The sequence below is a fragment of the Pan troglodytes genome, chromosome 16 (assembly GCF_028858775.2).
Source record: "Pan troglodytes isolate AG18354 chromosome 16, NHGRI_mPanTro3-v2.0_pri, whole genome shotgun sequence".
Classification (NCBI taxonomy): domain Eukaryota; kingdom Metazoa; phylum Chordata; class Mammalia; order Primates; family Hominidae; genus Pan; species Pan troglodytes.
This window is the reverse complement of record NC_072414.2, coordinates 72296158-72318062: the sequence shown is the minus strand read 5'-3', so window position 1 is coordinate 72318062 and position 21905 is coordinate 72296158. Positions and strand designations below refer to the sequence as shown.

Sequence of the window (21905 nt, the reverse complement as noted above, 5' to 3'; positions counted from 1 at the left end):
AAGATTATTTTATATGTAGATGACAACAACATAACTTTGTATTTCATACGAAAGGGGCAAAGTTGGGCACTCGAAAAATAAACAAATGAAGCTAATCATTGGGAGCAAATCCAAATGCCCAGTAAACATAATCAGCATTGTTCAAAAAACTGGTAGTAAAGAAACTATCCATCAAAGTGCCAGTGAAACTAGCAAAATTAAAAATCAGTGACCCCTGGTGCTAGCTGGGCTGTGGAGGAGACGGATCCTGTCAGGCATAGTTGGAAATGGGTATTATTATAGAGTTTTAAGGGAAGCAACTTGGCAATGGCTATACAATTTTCAAGCATTCTTTGAGCGGGAAATCTTACTCCTTGGAATATTTCCCACAGAAATGAATGCTATCATATACAAAGGATGTTTAGTACTTTTTAAAAAATAATAGCAAGAGATAATAAAATGACTGCCCATTGATGGTAGAATAAGAAAATAATTCACAGCTTTGGGAGGCCGAGGCGGGCAGATCATGAGGTCAGGAGATCGAGACCATCCTCACTGTTCTGGTAAAAGGAGTGCCTTCAGGACTTCCAAAGAAATGATCTTATAGACAAGATCCATTCCCCATACCCATTTACTGAGACTTTTAATTCCTCTTCCTCTGTCGACCACAATAGTTCTAGCATCTGCACTTAAGGAATGTAGTCCCTTCCCTCCCAAGAATCCAAGCAGCATAGTAGGATTGTTTCTAGAGTCTTTGCCATGGACACAAACACTGTGTTACAAGAGATTTCTCCTGTGGTGACAGATCTCCCATTCCCAACTTTATATTCAGCCCTCTCCCGAATCAGTGAGCTCAGGATCCATTCCTAAGCATACTCTCCTGTCTTGCTGGCCACATTAACCAGGTCCTGCAGCTCCTTCACTGTAGAGTCCTCTTTGCTCTTAGTAGAACCAGTATTTTGTCAGCTGTGTTATCTGATATTTACCCAAATTATGCCTGGGGACCAGAACAGGAGATATGGGTAAATACCGATGCAGTTTTCTTAGGGCTGCCATACAAATTACCATAAACTTGGTGGCTTAAAACAAGAAAAATGTATTCCCTCACAGTTCTATAGGCTAGGAACCTAAAATTAAGGTGTTGGCTGAGCCATGTTCCCTTTGAAGATTCTAGAGGAGACTGCTTCCTTGCCTCTCTCCTAGTTTCTGGAGGCTTCCAGCAATCCTTGGCATTTCTAAACTTGGAGCTGCATCACTCCACTCTTTCCCACCACTTCACAAGATGATAGCAGAATGAAGATGACAGAGGAAAAATTAATTGAACTCGAAGCTAGTTCAATAGAAATTGTCCATTCTAAACAACAGAAAGCAAAAATGATTTTTAAAAATGAACAGGACCTAAATGGCCTAAGCACCAGTATAAAAAGTCTAATATTCATTCAATAGAGTCCCACAGGAGAGGAGAAAATGCAGTGGTATTTTAAAATGTTTTGAAGAAAATTTCCTAAATTTGGTAAAAGACATGCTTACAGATTTCAGAAGCTCAGCCACTTCCAAAGAGAATAAACTCAAAGAAACCCATGTCTAAACACATCCTAACCATCTATCAAATATTAAATAAAAGAAAAATGCCATGAGAAAACCCAGAGAAACAGGATACATTTCTCTCTCATAGGGAAACAACCACTCAAATGACAGCAGATTTATCATTAGAAGCCACGGCTGCCAGAGGCAGCGAAACCATGTTTCTTAGAATTCTATACCTAGACAAAATATCCCACAGAAATAATCAGAAAATGATATTCTCAGATGAAAAAAAAATGAAGAGAATCCATCACCACCAGACTTACTCTTTCAGAATGCTGAAGGAAGTTATTCAGGCAGAAGGGAAATGATAACTGGGGAAACTGAGAATTAAAGAGACATAGAAATGGTAACTACTGGGGTGAATAGAATAGATTTACATTCTTCTAAGTTTTTAAAGGTATGAATTATGGATGAAAGCAAAGATGATGACATTGTGAAGTGGGGTTTTCAGTGTATGTAGATGTAATATACATGACAGCTACAACATTCAGGGTGTGAGTAAAGAGACCGACATGATGGTCAGGTTTCTAATGGAAGCGCAATGTGAAAAGTTAAGCATGACTCTTTATATTGGGTAGAATAAAAGGATCCTGGTCCTTAGGCAGACTCTAGGAGTTTTAACATCCCATCTAAGAATCCAAGTACTGCTGTAGCAAGCGATGGTCTTAAGGAGACCCCTCCCATACTGGCTCCAGGGCACTCACTTTGCATTCTCTCCTTAGCTCCCTGTTCTCCAACTGTTTTTAGCTCTATGTGGAAAATCCACCAAATCATCTCGTTTTTGTTTACCACTCAACCTCAGCTTTTGGTCCATCCGTGGTTTGAGGTCCCCTCCCCTGCCTCTTTCCCTTCATGGTCCTCTCCCCCACAGACCTCTATCTCCTCATCATGTTGCTCTGTCCCCTTCTTGGTGTCCCAGGCCCATTTTCTACCATAAAGCCCTTCCCCCGGGACTCTTCCTCTCAGTTCTCTGTTCTTTCCTCTCCTGACGCTTTCAGGTCCTCTTCCATAACAGCACGTTGACCTCACATGCACACGCTGAACTCACACACAAACACAATTTTTCCTTGGATTCACTTTGTAGTACAAAGCCTTAAATTCCAAGGCTTATCCTCAATAAGTAAAGAACACCTCAAGTTTCAATGGCCATGGACTATGCCTGTCAGGCGACAGACTGTTTGTGGACAGCCAACTACTTAATCTCCCCATGTAAGTATTGGTACCTAAGTAGCTGTGCTGTAAAGCTCCACGCTGATGCCAATAAAGCCCTCACCGCACAGCACTGTGCTGACTCTGCCCTTCGGGAAGCTTTTCTAGCCTATGGGCAACATTTTGGAATACGCTCTCAATGGCAACTCATTATTAGAGAATGGAATTGATTTTGGAAAATATCTGAGAGATGTGTGAACTTAGGCAAATAAACTAGAGAATAACATTTTAGGCCCCAAATGAGAGTGTTTCCAAAAAAAAAAAAGAAAATGAAGCTGAATCCCATACAGCCCATAAGCCAGCTCTGAAGGCCATTTCCAGAGAAGCCTCTCAGGCACATCTAAGCCATAGCAGCATTAGGAGATTTGTGAATAAACTTCCCATGGGCCTTCTCAGAAGGGTAATCTGCCATTTAAGTACAAGATCAGTGCTTTATATAGTCAAACGGCATAGTCTTGATGAGAATTAGAATGCTTCCTTGAGTGGAATGTATTTTCATCAGCAGAGTGCCTCAAGGACAAAGTTGAATTGAAAAGCAAAGCAATTCCCATCAGCTTCTTATCTGAGACAGCTTTTGTGATGATTTCATGACACACATGAAAAAGGATACAGAAAATTCTGCCTTCTTTTTAACTCTCCATAAGAAGCAGGAACTGATCCCAGAAATCAGGCCCCATTGCCCCCAAACTCCACTTCTTGTCCAGTTTCTCAGTTAGATAATAAAATCAGGAACTGGCAGCCAGCTGTGAGAAGACAAACCCAGGAGATGTTTGCAAGGGGAACACCTCTCATGTGCAGTGAAATCCAAGTCCTAAGATCAGCCAGGGAGCTGAAATGCCTGATACTCCATCCTGCAGGAAGAATGGGATGAGGACTGGCACCCATCATCCACCTGAGAGGCTTTAGAGGCTCCCTCCTATCATGAGTCAAATGGCACTTTCAACCCAGTCAAATAAGTTCGGGGCAAAGACTTTCTCCTTTAGAATGAGAAATGGGCCAGGACCCACAAGTTTAAGGAGCTTCCACTTAGGCCAACTTTGCAGGTTCAGGTCACACTGGTCCCTGGCTGCATTCACACCTTGCCTTTCCACCTTATCCACTCACCCTCTTCCCCAGCATTCCTCTGGCACTGTGTTCCTGATGGCTTCCAGTTATACAGGTGTGGTTTACACAGCTCTTTGACCATTTGAGATGTGGCATAGGGCACAACCCCACAGTGCCTATTACATATTCCTAACAGAGAACCTACTAAGAAGGAGGGAAGGACCACAACACTCATCCTGAGGCCCTGATGTGGAGACATCCAAGAGGAGGGCTGTGATGGGGACGTCTTTGGCTTCCAGAAGTTTCAGAGCCCTCAAGAGCTCATAGTCACCAGAGTTATCCCCAACTGCTGGGAAACTGAAGAGACTCTGACACTCTGTGCATTGAATGTGCAGTCTGGAAGCTCAGACGACCCCTGAAGGACTTTTCCCACCCTACCCTCATCCAGCAGTGGAGAAAGTCCTCAGCAGGGGAAGGCAACGGTATTCCTGGGAATCTTTATCCCAAGCAACTAAAAGAAGCATACACATTATTGGGAGGTGTTTCATGAGAAAGCTGGAGGCCAAGGAGGCTGGCAGGAAAAAAGGAAGCGAATTTTACTTTCACTTTCTAGAAGTCTTGTTTAGGGCTTTGTTTAGGGCCCCTAAACAACTAAGCCTCCAAACAGGCATTTATTGCTAACGTTGACATTCCCTTTGCCAATGCATAACCCATATGTCGAATCTGGAGAGTCTGTTTTGAACTTATTTTGACAAGTTCCTCTTTCCTCTGATGGTCTATTGACACCTGGAGATGACAGTGGAGGAAACTGAAACTCCTTAGGCCAGACCAGGCTTTGCTGCAGGAATCCTGGCAGTTTAGTTCCACCTTCCTCCTAAGTCCCCCGTGGACTATACACAGTAAGGGAGCACCGTAGAAGACCTGCTCACAAGCACTCCTGAAAATTAGGGCATCTCCTACTTTATCAGCATCAGAGTTCCCTGCAGTCTTCTAAGAAGTGCAGGTCCACAGAACCCCCAGCTCCAAGGTCCTGGGCAGCTATTGGCACATAGGCCAGTTTCTAGCATCTTCCATGGGCCTCTTCCAGGCTGAGCATCCAGAGCAGTGGTGAGAGTGGGGACAAAGGAGAACCCGTGGATTCCGCCAGAAGAAATAACGTGGGGACAAAGGAGAACCCGTGGATTCCGCCTGAAGAAATAACATGGGGTCAGGAAAACAAGGCAATGGAGCAGAAGCAAGATCTAGGATGCTATGTCATTGGAAAGGATAGGTGAAAGGATAACTGTGGCTCTCGGTGCTGGGAAGAGCTGTCCCGGACAGGCACTGGCAAAAACAGCTGGCGGTACACGCTTCCAGAACCTGTTCTCCCTGGAGTGGCCATTGCCAGAATGCTAGGCTGATAATAAAACACTCAAAAAAGTCCAGCTTGGCTAGATGAGCCACTTACAGCAAGAATTGCGGCAAGCAGACGGCCAGGCCCATCTCCACACTGTCCCTTAGACATGCAGCAGCTCTGGGAGCCTCGAGATCACTGCTGCCCGGTCATAGTGTCCCCAACGACGGGTGAGCGCCCTGGAAGGTTTCCTCAGAGGACCGTGCAGGCAGTCTGGAGGCAGTGGTCCACATTGCGGTGTGGCCTCTGTGGCTTTACCTTCTACTCCAGACATAAAATCCGAGGGCTTCTTGCATGGGCTGATCCAGGGCACGTGTGCCACGGAGCCACCCTCACCCTTCCTGGGTGATACCCGACGCTTGACGACTCTCCACCGTCTGCCGCACCTCTCAGCGCCTACCTTGCCGGCTGGGCAGCTACAACCTGAAACACCTGGAATCTGAGTCCCCAGCCTTGCCCCCCGCAGGTGCCAGCTTCTTCTGTCCTGTTGGTCCCCGCGGGAACTGGTTGGGGAGGGGACGGGGCGGTGGTACTGGAGGGCTGGGCCAGTCGCAAGCGGTGCTAGAGAATGAGTTCCGGTCCTGCCCCGCACCGGGCTGGCACTGGGCACAGGGACAGGCCTTGGACCCTGCGAGGACCCCACTGCTGAAACCGCCCCAGCCGCCGCCCTCCCTGAGTGTTCACTCAGGTAGTGCATTTTCTTCAAATGTACAAATGCAACTGTTCACCTTTTCCACAGCATGCGGAAGATTAATTCCAGCTGGACTAAAGACCTGAATCTGAAAAGCAAAATTTGAAACAGTAAAGGAGAAAACATAAAAATATAATTTAAAAAGTAAAAAGTAAATTGGAAAAAAATCAAAATATATCTTTCCTACATTCTGAACTCAAGGAGGTTTGTAGACACAAAACTGCTCTGATATCCTATATTCATTACTTCCCAATGAGTAAGTCTGAAATAATTGACTTGGTACCAGGAGTGGTTACCAACCTCTGATTGATTGGTTAATTAGTGTGGATAGGGCTAACAGTAACAACCCACAAAATATCTAAAGATGGGATATAGCAGGCTAAAGTCAGCAAGACAACCTTCTTAATTATTACCAGAAGAGTCCTTTAACCATTCAACAAAATGGAGCAACAGTTAAAAATCTGCTACAACAAAAAGAATAGGCCAATACCATTCTCTGACAGTTTTCACCAAACATGCATAGAATAAATTATTTTAATCCTATACAAAGTTCATCAAAGAATAGAAATTAGAGAAAATGGTCCCCAATTTGTACTATAAGGCTAACCATGTTTGGCAAGGTTAGTATTATCTACTGGTGCATTAGTTAATAGGTAAGTAGATAAATTAGTTATCTACTGGTACATAACAAATTAGCCCAAAACTTAGGAGATATGGGATCAATTGCAAAGTATTCAACATTTTAAAATAAAATTTGGAACTAAACATGTGGTTATGTTTATCTCTCAACATAATCTTCATGAATTAATAAGCCAGAAAATTTGCATACCAAGTGTTAAGCATTAAGAGATTTTTTTTGAAAAGTTTAATGATTATATAATGGCATACTTAGAAAACTAAAATGAAAATTTGAATAATGTGGCTAGATACAAGACAAATATACCAAATCAATGGATTCCCTCTAACCTACAACTAAGCACTCAAAAGTGGAAATGGGGTAAGATATATAGATTATCCCTTTTGCTCTGCAATTTTATTGTAGCAAATGACTTAAAAATCTATAATTTTTATAAGAGAAAATCCAGAAACTATGAGAAAACAGAATTATCTATAAAACATTTAAACTGTTGAAGAGGAAATGAAAAAAGCTTGTAAAATGTGATATACACAATAGATTTGGCAAATTATTTGTAATGGAGATGACAAAGGATTAATAATCATTTCTATTTTATATGAAGAAGACAAACATTAAGCACTTGAAAAATGAGCAAGGAATTTAAGCAGACAATTCAAAGCAAATCCAAATGCCCAAGAAGCATAATCAAAGTTGTTTGAACACAGTAGTCAAGAAAATATTCAGCAACAGTATCCATGAAATTGCCAAAATTTAAAAATTAATTACATCTATTGTTGGCTGGATTGTGGGGAAAAGGATATCCTTAGAAATAGTTAGAAATGGGCATTATTATAGCCTTTTAGGGTAAGCAACTTGAAATAGCTCTAAAATTTTAAAACACTCTTTTAACTGAAAATCTCACTGCTGGGAAACAATCTCACAGAAATAAATGCTATAATATACACAAGGATGTTTACTGTTGTATTGTTAATGTGACAAAAAAAGGAAAAATAAAATGAGTGCCCTTTGATGGTCATACTAATAGGATAAGGGAATAATCTACAGTACAGCTACATCATGTAATAAAAGTTGGTAGTCATTAGAAATAAATAGGGGTACAGAAGTTGAGTAAGAGAACCCCCATAAAGTATTTATTATTGAAGGATAAAATCAAGATGCAGAGTATATAAGATGAGTAAATCTGGGTGAAAATAATAACAAAACCTGAAGTTATTTGAATATATGTATATGTATTATGTATGCATAAAAGAGATGTGTCTATTCATATATGTGTTTGATTTTTAAGTAAGGATAAAAAAGATACAATCCACAAGGGTTCACTTTTCTTCCCATCCACACCAACACTTGCTATTTTCATCTTTTTAATAATAGCCAATCAAACAAATGTGAGGTGATATCTCATTGGGTTTTGATTTGCATTTCTCTGATGATTAGAGATGTTAAGCATTTCTTCATATACCTGTTGGTCATTTTATAATGTCTTCTTATCAGAAATGTTTATTCAGGTCTTTTGCTCATGTTTAAATAGGTTTTTTATTGAATTGTTTGAGTTTCTTGTATATTTTGGATATTAGCCCTTTATCCATTTTTTTCTCCTAATTTGTGGGTTGTCTCTTTGCTCTTTTTTTTTTTTTTACTTTTTTTTTTAAAACTCCTCTTGCTCTCATTCCCAAACAATCTGTTGATTGCTTGCTTGACTGTGCACACATATGCTTTTAGTTTGGTGCAATCCCACTTTTCTCTTTTTGCTTTCATTGCCTATGCTTTTGGGGTCATATCCAAGAAATCACTACCCAGACCAATGCCATGGAGATTTTCCCCTATGTTTTCTTCTAATCAGCACCCAACAGCACCCTGCTGCCCAGGAAGTCTGGGACCCCTAAGAGTCCTCTCCCTGCTACCTCCCCACATCATACAATGGGGAGGACTCCACCCACCTCACAGGGTTGTAAGAGGCTGCATCAGTGGACCCGTGGAAAGCATCTAGGACAGTGGCTGCTACAGGACACATCCATGAGAACACTCACTGTTGTTAACCCTGAAGGTCACAACTTGCTGAGGGTGCCCAGATGCGGTGATGTCCCTTGCCCTATGGATTCAGAGCCTGATAAGTGGTCGTGATGTCACTCAAGGGTCACTGGGGAGGCTTCTTTACAAACCTGTCCCTTCCTCTTAAAGGACTGGAATGAACTTTGGGGCAGAGATCAGGTCTGCTTCATGCCTTAGTCCCAGACAGTACGGCGATGCCTAACACAGAGCAGGTATCAGTGTGCATTTGTTGAATAAGTGAATGAATAGCAATCCCACGCAAGACCTGCCCTTATGGGCATTGGTGGAGAAAGGGACTGTGTGATCAGCCACCTGAGTTGCTGTTCCTTAAGGATGGATCCAGGGCCACTGTCCCTCCACCTCCCCATCCCCATCCCTGAACCCCAGGAAGGGTCACTGTGAAGGTCCAATGAGCACGCCCATGCTTTTCCTTGGGGCCACTGGGACATTGATGGCACCACGGCCTCACAACAAAGTACTGGGGCTCAGCATCCCTGTTCTTGACCTGTCCTAGGGGTTAGGAAGACACTTGGGGAAAGCCCACTGAGCTCTGCTTGAGTCAGATCTGCTTCTGTTTTGGAGGCCATTTAGAACAGGAAGCAGCAAAAACAGGAACAGGGAACCCTTTGAGGAAGGGTTTATAATGTTGAGGTGGTGGGAGGGAGAGGCTGAATACATAGAGGAAAATGCATGCTCTCTCCAGAGAAGAGAGGGGTGTGATTCGTGTAACTCCAGAAGGCAGAACAGGGACAAGTGGTTGGAATCACAGTAGAACCGGGAAGATCTGGGCTTGGTCAGAAATGCAGAGAAATGCCCCAGTGGCCCCTCCTTCTCCTCGGGCTCTTCCCCCACCATGGCACCCCTCACCTTGCACTGCACCGTCAGGAGAACTCTTGGCACTTCCTGAATGCACCAGGCCATTTCCCTGTCCTCGTCATCGACTTGCATTTCCAAATCTGGGCCAAGCATCACTTCCTGGTGGAAGCCCTTCTTGAACCTACTCCAGGTAGAATTTTCTATCTGCTACTCTCTACTCCCTTATACTAAAATAACACTTTGCTATATCTCAGAACACCTTTGATTTCATTCACTTCTTGTAATTGTTTGTGAGATTGACCACACAGTCTCCTTGCCCTGTATCCTCTTCCCTCTAATATCCCTGTTCAACTCTTTTCAAGAGCAGGAGTCTTTCTCTCCCTCCTGAGTTGCGGCTGGCCTCGTGATTGCTTTGGCTACTGGGACAGTATAGTAAGTCTCAGGCAAGCAGAGATTGGAAATGAGTTTGTTGGCCGGGCGCGGTGGCTCACGCCTATAATCCCGGCACTTTGGGAGGCCAAGGCGGGCGGATCACGAGGTCAGGAGATGGAGACCATCCTGGCTAACACAGTGAAACCCCGTCTCTACTAAAAATACAAAAAAAAATTAGCCAGGCGTGGTTGTGGGTGCTTGCAGTCCCAGCTACTCTGGAGGCTGAGGCAGGAGAATGGCGTGAACCCAGGAGGCAGAGCTTGCAGTGAGCCGAGATCACGCCACTGCACTCCAGCCTGGGTGACAAAGCGAGACTCCACCACCAAAAAAAAAAAAAAAAAAAAAAAAAAAGAGAGAGAGAGAAATTAGTTTGTCCGTTTGGATTGCCTCTGCTGCTCTTCAAACTTGGAGAATCAAGCCCAGGGCAGCCCTGTTGTTGATAAGGAAACATGTAGGAACAAGATCCAGTGGTTGGAGCTGAGTTATTTTTTGAACAGCCAATTCCTAGCTGACCCCATCCCCACCTGCCCTGGCAGCTGACTGCAGACACATAAGCAAGTCCAGCTGATAGCAACTGAGCATGACACAGACCTAAAGAACCCCAAAATATCAACCTCCAAAACTGTGAGCTCTAAATGGTTATTGTTTTAAACCACTACATTTTGGTGTCATTTGTTACACGGCATTAGATAACTGATACACTTGTTAATTTGGCTGTTTCTCACTTAGGATAAGAAACCTTCTCTTAGTCATTTCTGAATCAAGGACATCTGTTGTAGGGGCTGGTATGTAGCCATTATAGATTAACTGTATCCTGAGTGAATGGATGAGTGAATGATATGAATATGCAAATAAGAATTCATGCATAAAATCAGTAGTGCAAAAACTATCTTGTTTATGATATTAAATAAAATAATTCCATTTTAGATCTTCTTGCTTCCCCAGTACGTAGGAAATTTAAGTCCATTATTCTTAGGGTACCCCCGCTAGTGTTGTGCAATGATTGCCAGGGTCTGACAAATGACCCAGGCATTGGAGAAGGGCCTTAACACAGCCATTGCCCAAACCCGTGGTGCCTCCAGAAGGGCTGGTCCTGCAGCTTCCATTTCCTGCTTGGGCACAAGCCCAGTGGCAGGGGTCAGAGAATTCTCACAGGGTTTGGCCTACCTGGGTGCTGCGATTGCACTATGGGGTGCTGCCACCTATGCCAGGGCACTGCCCAGAGACAGGGCCCACCCCTTCCCAATGTCTAGAACTCTCCTCCCTCTCCCAACTCCCCCATGCCCCTCAGCCTCCCATTCACTCTGTGCGATCACGTCAGTGAGCTGAGACTTTTACAACGGACACCCTGAGAGCCATGCACTTAGGCAGCTTCTGCCTTGCTAGCCCAACTACCTTCCTGAAATCAAATTGGGCACAAAAAAAACATAGGAAGATTTTATGTGCAATTTTCATGTTTCAATAAATTATCTTGCCATATATGTTCAAAGTGCCCTGTAGAAGAGTCCCCTCAGGCCTCTTACAAGTTGCAAGAGGATGGAAACAGAATTTTTAATTGTGTCGTAATCTATGGGGAAGAATTCAAAGAACAGAGGCAGCTCCACATGAAGCTTCTGGAATAGCTCCCCATCCATTCCTCCTGGCATCTTCCCTAACACATTCTACTCCCTTGGAAGCCACTGGAAATATTAGTTAGTCCCTCACACTTCCACAAACAGCATTTTTCAGATTCCTTCAAACAGTAGTTGCTTTGCGTTCACTGCCAGCTGCATTAGCTGCATAATTATATTTTTTAAAAGCCAGAGAAATCTGACAGGGGGCTAGGTAAAATCAATAAACTAAAACTGAAATGAAATTTCTTTTTCCTGTTTTTGAGCTTACAGAGTCTGTTTAAAATAGCTTATTCAGGTTCACAGTGAAGAGAGGACTCTCTTGGTGAGGGAGAGACAGCTTGGGACACCTCTAAAACAATATGTGTCCTTCCCTGATGTTATATTATGTGTTTGCTGTTTTCTTTGGGTAGCATCCACCTCCTTCACATAAATGGAAGGTCCATGAGGACAGTAACTTGTCTGATCTGTTTCTCAATGTATTTCCTGATATGTGGAACAGTGCCTGGCTCCCAGGTAGGAAATGCTCAAAACTATTTGTTGAATGAGTGAATGTTGGTGGGTTTGTTAACTTTGCACTGCTCTTTATTCACATTCATAAAAACAGAGACAAGGAAAGGGGGACAAAAACTCATAAATTCAGGATTCAATACAGTGAGAAAAGGGCCTGTATAATGGAGAGGTAGAAAAAATTAAAATTTTCTGTCTGCGTTAATTGACAGCCACTCTTTGCTTTGCTTTGCTTTGCTTTGGAGGGAGACACACTGCTTCTTACACTCACATTGTAGGATATTCGAGCACTAGGGTCCCTTGACTTGGTTGTATGTATAAATACACAAAGTCATTCAATTAAAAAAGAAAAATCCTTCTCCAGCTCACGCATTGGCCCTAAGAAGTTTTTTAAATGGATAAACAAAGAATATCTGAGAGCAGTATAATCTCTACATATTCTAACTTCCAGTTTCGGGACAGAAGAGAGCCCAAGAGGCAGTTTTAGCATTATGAAGAATGAGTAGATCTGTAAATTGTGAAAGAGAGGGCGGAAGTGATTTTCTGCTGTCATTAACTGCATGCCTTTGACCACGACCACGGTGCTGCACGACTCCAAGAGTTATTTTCTCACAGTCTGTGCAAATGACACTTCCAGGGCACAACCTTCACTGTACGTGGCATGGCCTTGCCTGCAATGTGTCAGACAAAGTCTTATCTGTGTCTATTCAATCCTATTCTCTGATTTTCTTGTAAGTCTCTAATTTTCTCTTCAGTTGTGTCTGGTCCACTATTAAACCCACCCATGGAGGTAGAATTTAATTTGTTTTTTTCTATTTCACAGTTTCAAGTTCTCTGCAGATTTTCTCCATCTTGGTCTTGTTTCTCCTTGGACATAACAAGCATAGATATTTTAAAGCCATCTCTGATAATACCAGTAAGGAAACTTCTGAGTCTGTCTCCACTGTCTATTGTTTCTGTGGTGTTTTGTTCATGTTGCTGTATCTCCCTCCTGGCCTGCTTATTACTTGTTGGTGCCAATGGTTGTCTTTGTGAAATTGTTTATGGAAATCATTTGGGGTCTAAAGCGTTCTTATCTTCCTCCGGAGAGGATTTGTTTGCTTCTGCCAGCTCCTTAGGATTAATATCCATCCAATATCCCTTCAGACAGGCATAAGCACTGACATGATTTGGAGCTGAGCTCAGTTCTAATGACAGCCTGTCTGCTGCCAGCACTCACTTCCGTCTCACAGTCCTTGAAGGCCCAATCCCAAACAAGGGGTGCTTACCAGGGTTTCATCATCCCCAGATCACGGCCCAGAAATTCTTTATCTTCTTAGCAATCTGAAGCCTTAAGTTGATGTTTCTGTTTTGATTTTACTATTTTGTGCAGCTTTTATAGTTCTCAACAAGAATATTGATCAGAATCTCCTAGCTCACCATTAGCGGGGGCTTAGCTCTGCATTTTTCAAAGTTGTTTTGTTCTCTCTTTTTTTTTTTTTTGAGACAGAGTCTCGCTCTGTCACCCAGGCTGCAGTGCAGTGGCATGATCTCGGCTCACTGCAAGCTGGGCCTCCTGGGTTCACGCCATTCTCCTGCCTCAGCCTCCAGAGTAGCTGGGACTGCAGGCACCCACCACCACACCAGGCTAATTTTTTGTATTTGTTTTAGTAGAGACGGGGTTTCACCATGTTAGCCAGGATGGTCTCAATCTCTTGACCTCGTGATCCGCCCGCCTCGGCCTCCCAAAGTGCTGGGATTACAGGTGTGAGCCACTGCGCCTAGTCGTTTTGTTCTCTTTTATCCACCATTTGTATGTCGTTGTAACAGGAGGAATATCTCCATGTCTGCTCAGCCTGATGTGTTGCCAAAACCCTGCTTTCCAAATTCTCTGCAATGAATATATATTATTTAAAGTCAGTAAACAGTTATTTGTAAAAATTGAGATCAAATTACTTTACAAATAATCTCATAATCCCTAAGATGAGAGCTCAAGAACTATTTTTTTCCTAGTAACTGCAAAGGACTATATATAGCTCATTTGCATTATATGTAACATTTATTAATTGCCATGTGCCCAGTGAACGGTGGCTTACATGCATTAAAATATTTATCTTCTCCCAAACCCTGTAAGATAGACACTGTTATTAAATGAGTTTTAAAGCTGAGGAAAGTGAGGCGAGACAGTTATTAGTAACGGAACTCGAATTTTGACAGACGATCTGATTTCAAAGCCCACACTCTTAATGCAACTCCCATACTCACACTCACTAAATCTGTGGTGCTGGTTTGCAAAAAAGAAACTCTTCAAATTAAAATAGGACCCTTTTGAGCCTCACTGGATTAAAAATAAAAGAGGACTGTGTGCATTTGACAACATTAGTTGGTAAGATATTCTATATACACCAAGAAATATACATTGCTGTAATTTATTCCATGAATGTTGGCAGGGATATGGAGAAACTAGAACTCTCATACCCTGCTGGTAGGAATGTAAAATGGTGCAGCCACTTTAGAAAATGGAGTTTGACAGTTTAGTAAAAAGTTAAACCTGTTCCCACCGTACAATCCACCCATCCCACTGTTAAATATTTACCCAAAAGAAATGAAAGCATATGTCCACCAAACACTTGTATATGAATGTTAATGGCAGTTCTATTTATTTATAGCTGAAAACTGGAAACAACCCAAATGTTCAACAGGCAAATACCTAAATAAATTTTGGAATATTCTTACTATAGACTCAGCAATAAAATAGGAACAAAGCTATTGATACACACAATAGCACGGTTGTATCTCAAAATAATTATGCTGGTGAAATAAGCCAGACAATAACAACAAAATATTAGGTTGGTGCAGAAGTAATTGCGGGTTTTGCCATTAAAAGTAATACATATGGAATAATTCCTAGAAAATTCTGGAAAATGCAAACCAATCTATGATGTCAGAAAGCAGATCAGTGGCTGTCTGGAGACAGAGTGGGGTGGAGGACCAGGGCAATTGAAGGAGGATACATACAAAGGGCACAAAAAAACTTTGGGGGTTGATATAAAAATGTATTATTTTTATTGTGCTGTTGGTTTTGTGTGTGTATGTCAAACATCTAATTGTACACTTCAGAATGTAAAATTGATTGTTCATCAGTTATAGTTCAATAAAGCTGTAATTGTAAAAAAGAATGAATATTGAGTATATGCATTTGACAGCATTCGTTGGTCAGGTATTCTGTGAGTAACAAGAAAACACACGTTTATGAAAATTTCTAACATGACTTTTTAGCTTCTGATTACTTTAATTCTGAAATACGTCTGTCACCTCTCTGTTTATCTGATGTCTATACTACTAGCTTAATTATGCAAATGATATATTCTTGAAATGATTTAAAGTAGCATAATTGATTTCAATGAACAAAGACTGCTTTTTATGATAAAACATTTCCCATCATATGTTTCATGAATCTTTTGTTTTCCCTTCCAGTATAGCATAAACCATCCTAAATATGGATGCTTTTTCTCCCTTAAAAGGAAATTCTCTCTTCTCTTCTTGGTACTCTAGGTAGCTTCCAAATAACATTTTATATTGGTTATTTGTATTTTCATCAAGTAAAACAGAGATAAAAACATGCATATAAACACAATTATAAATACATAATAATGCCCTTCCATGTTATTTTTGTGCTTTTGAGTAAACATTTAATTCCCAAGAAAATATCTGTGTTAACTGCAATCTTTGATTTCATTGGAGTTTAAGTCTCACGTTTCTGTGCCTATTGCTAAGCTGAGTTTTTATTTTGATGTAGTTTCCACAGGGCTAAAGCCTTTTTTTTGAAATGAAAATATAGAGTCAGTGAATCAGCTTCAAAAAGCATATCAGGCAGCATCTGTGTAATGAATGCGGGAATAAAGCACAGTTATGGGTTTTCTGTTCACTAAATCCTAAGCAGCTTAATTAGATGATAAAGACGCGTTTGTAATGGATGAAGTGCACTTTGTTGGGTACCGCTGCATCTGAAAGTCGATTTCTGGTTGGAAAAGTGCTGCAGAGTTTGAAAACCAGAAAGAAACTTCTAGTCCAAGGGTTCTCAAACTCAGCCTTTGGATTAATGTAGGTGCCTAAAGGCATGTTTATTAACATAGATAGAAAGAAGTGCAATAATTTATCATAAAAATAAATTGAGACCGAGCGTGGTGGCTCTCGCCTGTAATCCTAACAAGGCAGAAGGATCATTTGAGGCTAGGAGTTTGAGACCAGCCTGGGCAATATAGCAAGACCCCAATCTCTACTAAAAAATTAAAAAATTAGCTGGGAGTGGTGGCATGTGTCTGTAGCCCCAGGTACTCAGGAGGCTGAGGCAAGAGAATCTCTTGAGCCCAGGAGTTCGAGGCTGCAGTGAGCTATGATTGCACCACTGCACTCCAGCCTGAGTGACAGAGCAAGACCCTGTTTCTAAAAATAAATAAAAATTTTTTAAAAAGTGACTCAATTTAAAGTCTAGAGGTCTACAAACAAACAAAAAGCCAAACATGAACAACTACTTTAGGACAAAACTATCTTCCTCTAAAAATAGAAGCGCATACACTGACGTAATTCTCTCTCTCTGGCAGACAGGTTTCTAAGACAGCCACCGATGGGTCCTACCTCCTCGTATTCACATCCTATGTAATCTCCTCCCCAGTGTGGGCTGGACCTGGTGACTTGCTTCCAGTGAATAGAATACAGCAAAAGTGATTGATGTCACCTCCAAGATTCAGCTATAGAAGACTATGACTATGACTTCCCTCTTGGCTAGCATTCTCACTAACCCTTCCTGCTTGCTTGTACTGAGCTGCCCTATGAAGAGGCCCATGTAGGGTGGCCTGGGTGGGGGTGATCTGTGGCCAACAGCCAGCAAGGAACTAAATCCTGTTTACAACCACATGAGCTTGGAAGGAGATCCTTCCCCAGTAAAGCCAGGAGATGAATACAGCCCCAGCCTCCAGCTTCATTGCAGCATCGTGAGACACCCACAAGGAGGACTCAGCTAAGCCACAGCCAGAATTCTGTCCCACAGAACTTCAAGACAACTAGTGCTGTTGCTTTTCAGCTGCAGAGTTTTGACATAATTTGTTGTATAGCAATAGCCAGCTAGTTATCAATAACCACTATTGCTCCTATTGTTTCTCACCACATATCCATATAGTCATGAGGAAACTTCTTTAAACGAGACAAAGAATCAGAACTAATAAAAGATAAGCAAATTCCTTTAAATATACATTTTAATTTTACATGGTAAAATATTTCAAACTGAAACCAACTGATTTCTATTTGCAATTTCACAGAGAAACTGGATATCATAAATTCAGCAGATGAATGGTAGACTAGAGAAAATTCAATGCATATGGTAGATAGTAAATTAATATCTATAATGTACAAATTAATTTTTAAAAGGCTAAGAATACCCATTACAGAAAAGCATAGCCAAATGGCTAATCAGCCTACGAAGAGATATTCAAAACCCTTTGAAGTCAGAGAATTGCAAGACAAATAGTGTATTATCATTTTCAGCCCACCAGACTGAGAAAATTAAAATGAATTGTAAACCATCTTTCTGGTAAGCATTCAGGGAAGCCAGGGAATTGTTTTAGATCATTAGAAAACAATCTGACTATATGTTTTAAAACTAAAAACATACTCTTTGATCCTATAATCTCACTTCTCGGATTCTAACCTTAGAAAAAAATGCACCAAAACATAAAATTTTATGGACAAGAATGTTTATTACAGTGTATTTGTAGTGGCTCCAAACCAGAAACAACTTACATGTGTGTCAGTAAAGGGGATGTTGAATAAGGTGCATCAACATCCTATGAAGGATACAATACCAGTGTAGCGGCAAATGAGTTTGTGCATCAGTTTCCATGTTGACTGAGGACAGCAATGTTCAGGGTAGTATGCATGAGGCTATCTCATTTGTTTTTCAAAAGCAATGATCCCTCAAATCTGATTTTACTCACACACATGGTATACGTAAATAGATCAGATAGATGCATAGATACATAGACATAGAGACATAGACACAGACACAGACATAGACATAGACATCATACACGTAGAGAGCAGAATGGAAAAATACCCATTAGGTTCTTAACATATATTGGGCATGGGGTGTAGAGAGAGAAGTGGGGAGAGTGAGTGAAGAGATAGAAGAGAGGAGGGGGAGAAACAAGCAAAAAAAAAAAATGAGAACCTAAATGAGCATTTAAAATGAAGTCTACAGTAAATGCAGCACAATCCCACTTGTGTAAATGTTATGTGTGTGTGTACACAGATATGTGTGTGCATAAGGACATACACAAAATCATGATGGTTGGAAGGGTTAATGGTGACCCTGCCAGGAGGTCTGATTTCACAGGCTTGCCCCATCCCCCTTTTTTCTTTATACTGTTATGTATTGTTTTATTTTTCCCCCAACAAACATGTATTATTTATATAACGGGGGAGAGACAAAAAGTCAGTTTCCACTATGGAAATAAAAGAGCCCATTTATCACTTTTATGTGCTTTATGTATTGGAGTCTCAAGTGAAGAAGATTTCATTAAAAAAAAAAAAGAGTTACACCACAAAAAATGTTTGCCAAACTCTGCTCTAGACAATACCAACTTTCTCCCTCACCCTCAAGCCTATGGAATTGCAGAATAGATTAGCATCTCTGTATGCAGGAGAAAAATGAAATTTGCAAAAATGAATAATAAGCAAATGCTTGTTGAATTAAAACACATTGCAAATGACAATTTACAAGACAGGCTGAAACTGGCAGCCAGAGGCTGCATCCAGCTCACAGATGAGTCTGTTAGGCCCACACTGTGCTATAAAAAATGAATTCATCAATAACATACAAAGTTAGTAGAGTCCACTCTTTTTACTTTTTATTTGTATTATATTATATTTTATTTTATTTTGAGACAGAATCTCTCTCTGTCGCCAGGCTGGAGTGCAGTGGTGCAATCTTGGCTCACTGCAACCTCCGCCTCCTGGGTTCAAGTGATTCTCCTGCCTCAGCCCCTTGAGTAGCTGGGATTACAGACACATGCCACCACACCCAGCTAATTTTTGTATTTTTAGTAGAGACGGGGTTTCATCATGTTGGCCAGGATGGTCTCGATTGAGTCCACATTTTAAAAAATATCTGGAAATAAGCTTTCTTTTGTAAAACCCAATTTTCTGGAGACATTGGGCACACATTTGCACATGACAAAAATGAGCCCAAGCTTCTTTGTGACTGTCCCCTTTGACCAGAACTCATGCTTTCCAATCCCCATGCTTCCTACATGGGCTCTTTGTCAAATCACCTGCCTGGCATCTGCCGTCACTCTAGGTGGCTACCCTGACTTACTGATATAGGGACAGGGAGGGTCAGGAAATGATCCAAGGACTCACTCTGATTGCCCAGAACTAGGACCAGGGTCCACTGGGAGCTGTATGAAGAACAGGTGGCTTCAGCTTCCATGGGATCTAATATTCCCAGGTTCTAGGAGCCACATTTCCAGACAACTGCTGCTGTAGACTAAATGTTTATGCTCCTCTGAAATTCATATGTTAAATCCTAGTTCTCAAGGCAATGGCATTTAAAGGAGGGGACATTGGAAGGCAGAGCTCTCATGAATGGGATTCATGCCCTTATTAAAGAAGCCTCAGAAAACTGCCATGCCCCTTCTACCACCTGAGGGCACAGCGAGAAGACAGCCAAACCTGGGAGGGGGCCCTCACCAGGCGTAGAATCTGCTGGTACTTTGATCTAGGACTTCCCAGCCTAGAGAACTGTGAAAAATAAATTTCAATTGTTTATAAGCCACTGAGTCTATGGTATTTTGTTGCAGCAGCCCAAATGAACTGAGACAACTCCTCTGACAGCTACACCCAATCCACACTGCTGGTCAAAGCAGTGTGTGAGTCCTTTGCTCCAAGGCTGCTCGCCCATGTCCTACACAAGAGGCCAGCAGGAGCCTGAGGAACACACCCCCCACCTCACTGTGTGTGTGTGCCTGGCAAAGCACCCTGCCCAGAACCCTCTCCGCGAGGGCCTTGGGAGGAGGGGGGAAGTCCAGTCTCTTCTTTTACTGATCCTACCTTTGTAAGTTCCTCCTTTCCAAAATAAAGCCTATTCCTAAACTTGTGCTGGGTGATGTGGAATTCATTTGAGGAGGCCCTGTTGCCAGACAGCGGCAGCATTGGTCTCGCAATCCCTCCTCCTTGGGGAATTCTTGTCCTCTCACCCAGGGGAGGTTCAGACAGTGGCTCTGTTCTGGCTGTGCATGGCCCTTGGCTTATTGCATCACCCTTGTTCTGAATGACTCTTCTTCCACCCACGTCATCCGCTCCTGCTTCCCAAGCTGGCCTAATGGGCTGGCAGCATCAGAACTGATCATTTGGTGATGGAGCATTCTCAGCCTTTTGCTCAGCACATGAGCTAAGTATGATCTGATCCAAGAACAGAAACTGCCTCAGCCGTGTAGGTTTCCCTAGCTGAATTTCTCTTGCTCTTAGCTGTTCATGACTCAATGTGATGGGGTCTTGATTGTCTTCACTTGCATTGTGCTAGAATTCCTACTTCTATGGAGGAAGACATTTCTCTCATTTGATTTAAAGAAGGAAAAATTGTGTATCTGGGGCTGAGTGCTTCCTGGAAGAATCCCTGTGATTACTCAGACAGTCTTTCTTCTCTGATTCTGTTTTATTTCTCTCTAAAAAGTCCCTGAGCTTCTTTAAGATTGAGGGCTTGTTGCGAAGCTTTGAGTGTTGGAGCCACTATCTGTGGGCTATTCTAAAGCAATCAGGCATCCTGGGGTGTGATTGTAATATCTGTACTGTAGAAAGATAAAAAATAAGAGCCAATTCACAAGAACGCTCCCAACTCCCCACCTGCTAATTCACTGTGACCATCTACATATGTCTGTAATAGTCATTTGGGAACAGAGCTGGGGTCAGGGAGGGCAGGTACGGAGCTTGGAGGGACAGACTTTCTCTTCTAAGGTGCTCACAGGGTTTTAAGGAAAAGTTCTTCTGAAGCCTGGGCTGTTGGGATTGTGTGGACAGTCAGAAGTGAATGTCAGACCAGGAAGTAGGAGCCCAAGTGAAGACCAGGGAGAAACACCCAGAGCCCGGGAAATACTGACAAATCCTGAAGGCTGAGCACCTGGACAAGCTAAAGGAAAGATGAAGTTTCAAACAGTGCTCAGAAATGACATTGAGGAACAGGTGGGTGAAGGGTCTGCTGAAGACTGGCAATCCACTCAGCGAATGGGTAACAGATTCCTGTAACACAGGATGTGCTGAAGATTACGTTCTGCAGCCCATAATTTTTCAATCAACTCAGAGGACCAGTGCTTAATGGTCAGCAAAATAATTAATGATCTTATTGGACTCAGTGGATTGCAATATCTCCTTGTCCTTTGAGCCTTACAGAAGCTATTTGTTTTAGAGTAAAGATATTAAATTCATGCTTGAGAGCATTAAAGAAGGAAAACAAATGGCCTCAAATGAAATCAATGATTTCTAAAAGAAAATTCTTCTTGAGTTGCTCTAACAACTAATCTTCAACAAAACGTTTCAGGGTTTGAATTAGAAGCCCTGTTTTGTTCTTGCTTTTGTTTGAACTGAGAGTTTTGTTGGTCTCCAAATCCCTTTTTTTCCCCCCTCTCATTTTGCATGGGCCTTGCAGAGCTGGATTCTGTCCACTTTGAGTCAGTCACTTCTCACATCCAGGTTCAACCCTTCCTCTGTGAAATGGGGGTTGGGGGTATTGGGAGGAAATGAAATGATATCTCAGCCCCTTCCAGCTCTGACATTTAGGGATTTTGTGATTTTCCATCTAGACAATCTCTCAGCCTTATTTTTGTGTATTATTGTTCACAGAATGAGAAACTAAAGTATTAAATATTAGGAGGTATGCATCTTTATAGCATACGGCTGGAGTGGACCATACAGGTTTAT

At 42.0% G+C, this 21905-nt stretch overlaps 1 long non-coding RNA gene across 1 annotated transcript; it reads left to right on the top strand.

Moving 5' to 3' along the window:
* Positions 1-11864: 11864 nt before the first annotated feature.
* Positions 11865-17183, top strand: LOC129137156 (uncharacterized). The gene is made up of 2 exons (XR_008539374.2): positions 11865-11963; positions 16541-17183. It is a non-coding gene; the product is annotated as an uncharacterized LOC129137156 (long non-coding RNA).
* Positions 17184-21905: the final 4722 nt, after the last annotated feature.